An 8379-nucleotide genomic window follows, 5' to 3' on the forward strand; every position below is an offset into this window, starting at 1 on the left:
GTTTAAATAATGCAAAAACAAAGTGTTGGAGAAGAAAGTAAAAGTGCAATATGTGCCATGTAAGAAAGCTAATGTTTAAGTGCCTTGCTCAGAACATGAGAACGTAACATGAGTCTTCAATATTCCCAGGTAAGAAGTTTTAGGTTGTAGTTATTATAGGAATTATAGGACTATTTCTCTCTATACAATTTGTATTTCATATACCTTTGACTATTGGATGTTCTTATAGGCTCTATAGTATTGCCAGTGTAACAGTATAGCTTCCGTCCCTGTCCTCGCTCCTACCTGGGCTCGAACAAGGAACACATCGACAACAGCCACCCTCGAAGCAGCGTTACCCATGTAGAGCAAGGGGAACAACTACTCCAAGTCTCAGAGCGAGTGACATTTGAAACACTATTAGCGCGCACCCCGCTAACTAGCTAGCCATTTCACATCGGTTACAACAGCCTAATCTTGGGAGTTGATAGGCTTGAAGTCATAAACAGCGCAATGCTTGAAGCATTGCGAAGAGCTGCTGGCAAAACGCACGAAAGTGCTGTTTTAATGAATGCTTACGAGCGTGCTGGTGCCTACCACCGCTCAGTCAGACTGCTCTATCAAATCATAGACTTAATTATAACATAATAACACACAGAAATACGAGCCTTAGGTAATGAATATGGTCCCGTGTGGCTCAGTTGGTAGAGCATGGTGTTTTCAACGCCAGGGTTGTGGGTTCGTTTCCCACGGGGGACCAGTACGGGAAAAAAATGTATGAAATGTATGCACTCACTACTGTAAGTTGCTCTGGATAAGAGCATCTGCTAAATGACTAAAATGTAAATGTAAAAATATGTCTAATCCAGAAACTATCATCTCGAAAACAAAATGTTTTTCTTTCAGTGAAATACGGAACCGTTCCGTATTTTATCTAACGGGTGGCATCCATAAGTCTAAATATTCCTGTTACATTGCACAACCTTCAATGTTATGTCATAATTACGTAAAATTCTGGCAAATTAGTTTGCAACAAGCCAGGCGGCCCAAACTGTTGCATATACCCTGACTCTGCGTGCAATGAACGCAAGAGAAGTGACACAATTTCACCTGGTTAATATTGCCTGCTAACCTGGATTTCTATTAGCTAAATATGCAGGTTAAAAATATATACTTCTGTGTATTGATTTTAAGAAAGACATTGATGTTAATGGTTAGGTACACGTTGGAGCAATGACAGTCCTTTTTCGCGAACGCGCTTGTTAAATAATCACCCGTTTGGCGAAGTAGGCTGTGATTTGATGATAAATTAACAGGCACTGCATCGATTATATGCAAAGCAGGTGTCATGTCCTGACCATAGTAAGATGTTATTTTCTATGGTAGAGTAGGTCAGGGCGTGACAGGGGGTGTTTTGTGTTTTCTATTTCTATGTTCTTAGGTTCTAGTTTTTGTATTTCTATATTGGTTTGTTTGGGATGATCTCCAATTGGAGGCAGCTGGTCCTTGTTGTCTCTAATTGGAGATCATACTTAAGTAGGGGTTTTTCTTCCTGGGTTTTGTGGGTGATTATTTTTGAGTAGTGTTTGTTTCTCCTCTGCGTCACGGTTTGTTGTTTTGTCAATTCAGTTTATTTATGTATTGCAAAGTTTCACAGATTAAATAAAATGTGGAACTACACACACGCTGCATCTTGGTCCTCTACTCCTTTCGACAGCCGTGACCGCAGGACAAGCTAGATAAACTATTAATATCATCAACCATGTGTAGTTAACTAGTGATTATGTTAAGATTGATTGTTTTTTAATAAGATAAGTTTAATGCTAGCTAGCAACTTACCTTGGCTCCTTGCTGCACTCGCATAACAGGTAGTCAGCCTGCCACGTAGTCTCCTCATGGTGCAATGTAATCGGCCATAATCAGTGTCCAAAAATGCCGATAACCGATTGTTATGAAAACTTGAAATCGGCCCCAATTAATCGGCCATTCTGATTAATCGGTCGACCTCTACTTGTAACACCGCTAAGTGAATCCAATTACGCTCACATAAACAGTGCCAATAGAACCACATGCGTACCGCATGCGCACCGCATCGATTATATGCAACGCAGGACAGGCTAGATAAACTAGTAATATCATCAACCATGTGTAGTTAACTAGTGATTATGCTCGATGGATAGTTTTTTTATAAAATAAGTTTAATGCTAGCTAGCAACTTACCTTGGCTTCTTACTGCATTCGTGTAACAGGCAGGCTCCTCATGGAGTGCAATGTAAAGCAGGTGGTTAGAGCGTTGGACTAGTTAACCATAAGATTGCAAGATTGAATCCCCGAGCTGACAAGGTAAAAATCTGTCGTTCTGCCCCTGAACAAGGCAGTTAACCCACCGTTCCGAGGCCGTCATTGAAAATAAGAATGTGTTCTTAACTGACTTGCCTAGTTAAATAAAGGTGTAAAAAAAAAATATATAAAATAAAATAAAAAATAAAAAAAATATATATATATATATATATATATATATATATATATATATATATAAAAATTAAATATCGGCAAATCGGTGTCCAAAAATACCGATTACCGATTGTTATGAAAACTTGAAATCGGCCCTAATTAAATCGGTCGACCTCTAGTTGAAAGTGTGTGTGTGTCAGCGAGAGCATAATAAGATTGTCAAACTCTGCAAGTGTGTGTGAGAGAGAGAAACAGCAATTAAAGGTGATGACCGCTGCGGTAGGTATGACCCAGAAAGATGGGATTTTGAGGAGGATAGCGAGTTAGGGAGGCAGGATGTGAAATATGAAGAGGTAAGCATGACTGTGTTTAAGTCCTTAATAAGAAAACCAGGGGTAAACAGGAAAGATGCCTAGGTCAGTAAAAGGTAGGCTAGCCTCGCTAATGAAACACAAAACACTGACAGAACAGAACCTCCTAATATTGACATTTGGCTGAGTGTGTGTGTGTGTGTGTGTGTGTGTGTGTGTGTGTGTGTGTGTAAGTGTGTGCTTTCATCAGACAGGTTCAAATACTATTTTAAATCATTTCATGTACGTTATCTGGGCTTGATTGTGCTTACCTGGCCCAATGGAACCAATAGAATAGTCACAAAACCATGTCTGGCGCTCCAGACTCTATACGTTTTTGAAAGATTTGAAATAGCATTTCAACAAAGGTTTGGCTTGCATGCAAATGTCTGTGCGTGAGTGTTTTTATTCACGCCTGCCTGCCTGTGCTTCTGTATGAGTCCTTGTGGTTGAGAATGATAAAGCTACTGACACACTGTATCCATCCAACCACAAACAAACTCTGTATCCCTGCGCCAAGAAAAGTAATTCTGACACGTCTGTACATTTTTCATTACTCCTGGGCCACAAACTGAACAATGAATAGACAAGAGACAGTTTTGGGAGTTTAGAAGTGGTTCTATTGGCACTGTTAATGTGAGCGTAATTGGATTCACTTAGCGGTGTTACAAGTAGAGGTTGACCGATTAATCGGAATGGCCGGTTAATTAGGGCCGATTTCAAGTTTTCATAACAATCCGTTATCGGCATTTTTTGACACCGATTATGGCCGATTACATTGCACTCCACGAGGAGACTGCGTGGCAGGCTGACTACCTGTTATGCGTGTGCAGCAATGAGCCAAGGTAAGTTGCTAGCTAGCATTAAACTTATCTTATAAAAAACAATCAATCTTAACATAATCACTAGTTAACTACACATGGTTGATGATTTTACTAGTTTATCTAGCTTGTCCTGCGTTGCATATAGTCGATGCAGTGCCTGTTAATTTATCATCAAATCACAGCCTACTTCGCCAAACGGGTGATGACTTAACAAGCGCATTCGCGGAAAAAGCACTGTCATTGCACCAATATGTACCTAACCATAAACATCAATGCCTTTATTAAAATCAATACACAAGTATATATTTTTAAACCTGCATATTTAGTTAATATTGCCTGCTAACATGAATTTCTTTTAACTAGGGAAATTGTCACTTCTCTTGCGTTCTGTGCAAGCAGAGTCAGGGTATATGCAGCAGTTTTGGCCGCCTGGCTCGTTGCGAACTGTGTGAAGACCATTTCTTCCTAAAGACCGTAATTAATTTTCCAGATTTGTACATAATTATGACATAACATTGAAGGTTGTGCAATGTAACAGCAATATTTAGACTTAGGGATGCCACCCATTCAATACAATACGGAACGGTTCCGTATTTCACTGAAAAATAAACGTTTTGTTTTCGAAATGGTAGTTCCCGGATTTGACCATACTAATGACCTAAGGCTCGTATTTCTGTGTGTTATTATATTATAATTAAGTCTATGATTTGATAGAGCAGTCTGACTGAGCGGTGGTAGGCAGCAGCAGGCTCATAAGCATTCATTCAAACAGCAATTTCCTGCATTTGCCAGCAGCTCTTCGCTGTACTTCAGTCATTGCGCTGTTTATGACTTCAAGCCTATCAACTCCAGAGATTAGGCTGGCAATACTATAGTGCCTATAAGAACATCCAATAGTCAAAGGTATATGAAATACAAATGGTATAGAGAGAAATAGTCCTATAATTCCTATAATAACTTCAACCTAAAACTTCTTACCTGGGAATATTGAAGCCTCATGTTAAAAGGAACCACCAGATTTCATATGTTCTCATGTTCTGAGCAAGGAACTTAAACATTAGCTTTTTTTACATGGCAAGTATGACTCTCTGTGATATGAGAGTGAGGGAATGTATGTATGTGTATGTGCCATTCACGTCATTCACGTCAAAATATGTGAAAAACAAGGTTAGTAACTGATGTTTTAGTAAGTATAGGTATGGATTATGATATGGAATATATGCAAGTAAGTCTGTTTAAGTTTATGATACACACCAACATATCTGGTATAAGCATATTCATGGCTTGATTCCATTGTTCTACATTTGTTTATATGCATTTGGGAATGCAATGAATAGAGTATAATGTTTATGGTCATATTTAATGCCATTTGGGGTTTTTTTTACACCTTTTTCTCCCCAATTTCATGGTATCCAATTGGTAGTTAGAGTCTTGTCTCATCGCTTTGGTAGTTACAGTCTTGTCTCATCGCTGCAACTCCCGTACGGACTCGGGAGAGGCGAAGGTCGAGAGCCGATCGTCCTCGGAAACACAACCCAACCAAGCCGCACTGCTTCTTGACACAATGCCCACTTAACCCGGAAGCCAGCCACACCAATGTGTCGGAGGAAACACCGCACACCTGGCGACTGTGTCAGCGTCCCAGCCCTCCACAGGAGTCGCTAGTGCGCGATGGGACAAGGGCATCCCTGCCGGCCAAACCTTCCCCTAGCCCGGACAACCCTGGGCCAATTGTGCACCGCCCCATGGGTCTCACGATCGCGGCCGGCTGCGACAGAGCCTGGACTCGAACCCAGAATCTCTAGTGGTACAGCTAGCACTGCGATGCAGTGCCTTAGACCACTGCGCCACTCGGGAGGCCGTATGAATGATAATTGTGTACATGTTCTCAACATGCATACTTTGGAATGTATTCAGACCCCTTCACTTTTTCCGAATTTTGTTACGTTACAGCCTCATTCTAAAATGTTTTTATTTTTATTTTTATTCCTCAGCAATCTACACTCAATACCTCATAATAACAAAGTGAAAACAGGTTTTTATAAATTTCGGCAAATTAATTACAAATAAAAAACAGAAATACCTTATTTACATAAGTATTCAGACCCTTTGCTATGAGACTCGAAATTGAGCTCAGGTGCATCCTCTTTCCATTGCTCATCCTTGAGATGTTTCTACAACTTGATTGGAGTCCACTTGTGGTAAATTCAATTGATTGGACATGATTTGGAAAGGCACACACCTGTCTATATTACGTCCCACAGTTGGCAGTACATGTCAGAGCACAGATCTGGGCCACAGATCTGGGGAAGGGTACCAAATTTTTCTTGCAGCATTGAAGGTCCCCAGAAACACAGTGGCCTCCATCATTCTTAAATGGAAGAAGTTTGGAACCACCAAGACTCTTCCTAGATCTGGCCGCCTGGCCAAACTGAGCAATCGGGGGAGAAGGGCCTTGGTCAGAGTGGCGATGGTGGAGATGGGAGAACCTTCCAGAAGGACAACCATCTCTGGAGCACTCCACCAATCAGGCCTTTATGGTAGAGTGGCCAAACAGAAGCCACTCCTCAGTAAAAGGCACATGACAGCCCGCTCTGAGTTTGCCAAAAGGAACCTAAAGACCATCAGACCATGAGAAACAAGATTCTCTGGTCTGATGAAACCAAGATTGAACTCTTTGGCCTGAATGCCAAGCGTCACGTCTGAAGGAAACCTGGCACCATCCATACAGTGATGCATGGTGGTGGCAGCATCATGCTGTGGGGATGTTTTTCAGCGGCAGGGACTGGGAGACTAGTCAGGATCGAGACAACGATGAACAGACCAAAGTACAGAGAGATCCTTGATGAAAACCTGCTCCAGCGCACTCAGATCCTTAGACTGGGGTGAAGGTACACAGCCAAGACAACGCAGGAGTGGCTTCGGGACAAGTCTCTGAATGTCCTTGAGTGGCCCAGCAGCCAGAGCCCGGACTTGAACCCGATCGAACATCTCTGGAGAGACCTGAAAATAGCTGTGTAGCAACGCTCCCAATCCAACCTGACAGAGCTTTAGAGTATCTACAGAGAAGAATGGGAGAATCTCCACAAATACAGGTGTGCCAAGCTTGTAGCATCATACCCAAGAAGACTAGATGCTGTAATCGCTGCCAAATATGTTTCAACAAAGTACAGAGTAAAGGGTCTGAATACTTATGTAAATGTAATATTTAATTTCTAAAAACCTGTTTTTGCTTTGTCATTATGGTGTATTGTGTGTAGATAGATGAGGGGAAAAACTATTTCATCAATTTTAGAATAAGGCTGTATCATAAAATGTGGAAAAAGTAAAGGGGTCTGAATACTTTCCGAAGGCACTGTACATGTATGTATAATTAGAGTACATGTACCTGCCATCAGCACTTTGAAAGTCCCCTTTCAGTGAACATGCTTACATGCTTCTGATATGACTTTTTGCAGGTAATGTTGGCTATTACATAATACCTGAAGTACAAAGACAACACGTGCACTAGAAAACATTGAGCCAACTAGAACTGTCCTACACACAATAAATGCAAACAATAATCCACTGTATACAGAGTTCACGAATTACTATTCATAAATCACTATCTTGGCAATATGCAACCCATTATGAGCTAATATTAATACAAAATGGGGTAGTTAAAGTCATGGGGTCATAAATAAACTCGATTTTAACAACTGGCAACCTCGGGTGCTCGGTGCCCTAACCGCTGTCGGAAATGTTGGCAGACTTGGCACTTGTTCCTGCAACTACGATCCCTCCACTTGGCGCATGCTGATGTGATCAGGGAGCTCGAGACAGGCGCAACAGAACATTTATCTTGCGAAAAAAAAGTGATCAGCAAGCACTTTTCCTCACCACCTGACATGACGAAGCGCTCAAGGGATACAGAAATGCATTTATCTTCTGCACAACAGTAACGTGAAATGCAACTTCCCTGGCCCCTATAGCAATGGACGTAAAAATACAGAAAAGTGGGAGTTGAGGATTTCTGTAGGCTTCCACAACCCACTCACACACTGACTGACTGACACACGCTGCAATAGCCTGCATCCACGGCACCTTCGCAAATAGACCGACACAAATTTAAAAAAGGACATAAACGTTTCTTACCGGCGTTTTTATCTTTATCACTCATGTTCCGCTGCGAAAAAGCTGGTCAGCGAGAAAGTTGAAGACAGCTTCGATGTGAACGTGCGTGGTCGGGGAGTGCTTTCTTTCCCCCTCTTCATATGGGACAGCAGGAGCGGAATGGGATTCTGAGCTGAAGTGAGATCGATTAACAGACGAGATCCGACAGAGACGCGGCAGCTATTTTGGCGTGTCTGTCTGTGTTGTGCTTGAGTTTTATGACTGAAATGGGCGGGGGTTCAGGTATATGTGTGTGTGTGTGTGTGTGTGTGTGTGTGTGTGAGAGAGAGAGCGAGAGAAGACCCGAGAATAATATTGTAATGAAACAGCAAGGTTGAAAGCAAGGAGCAGGTCTCGAACCCTCGACCTTCAAGCCCGAAGTCCGGCGCGCTATCGACTGTGCCGCAAAAGCATAAACCCAGGGTCGTTACACTACTCCCTCCTTTCAAAGAGCGCGTCCTCGCGCTAGCTTGCGACTCAACGTCTTACAGGAACGCGCTCACCGGCCAAGCACACGCACTGTGGTGGATGCAAGGTCCGATTCCACTTCTGACACCAATGTAATGAAACAGCAAGGAGCAGGTCTCGAACCCTCGACCTTCAAGCCCGAAGTCCGGCGC

At 42.2% G+C, this 8379-nt stretch overlaps 1 non-coding gene across 1 annotated transcript; it reads left to right on the top strand.

The window, feature by feature from the left end:
• Positions 1-663: 663 nt before the first annotated feature.
• trnae-uuc (transfer RNA glutamic acid (anticodon UUC)) lies at positions 664-739 on the top strand. The gene has a single exon. It is a non-coding gene; the product is annotated as a tRNA-Glu (tRNA).
• The last annotated feature ends 7640 nt before the right edge of the window (positions 740-8379 follow it).

Source organism: Salmo salar, chromosome ssa14 (genome assembly GCF_905237065.1).
Source record: "Salmo salar chromosome ssa14, Ssal_v3.1, whole genome shotgun sequence".
Classification (NCBI taxonomy): domain Eukaryota; kingdom Metazoa; phylum Chordata; class Actinopteri; order Salmoniformes; family Salmonidae; genus Salmo; species Salmo salar.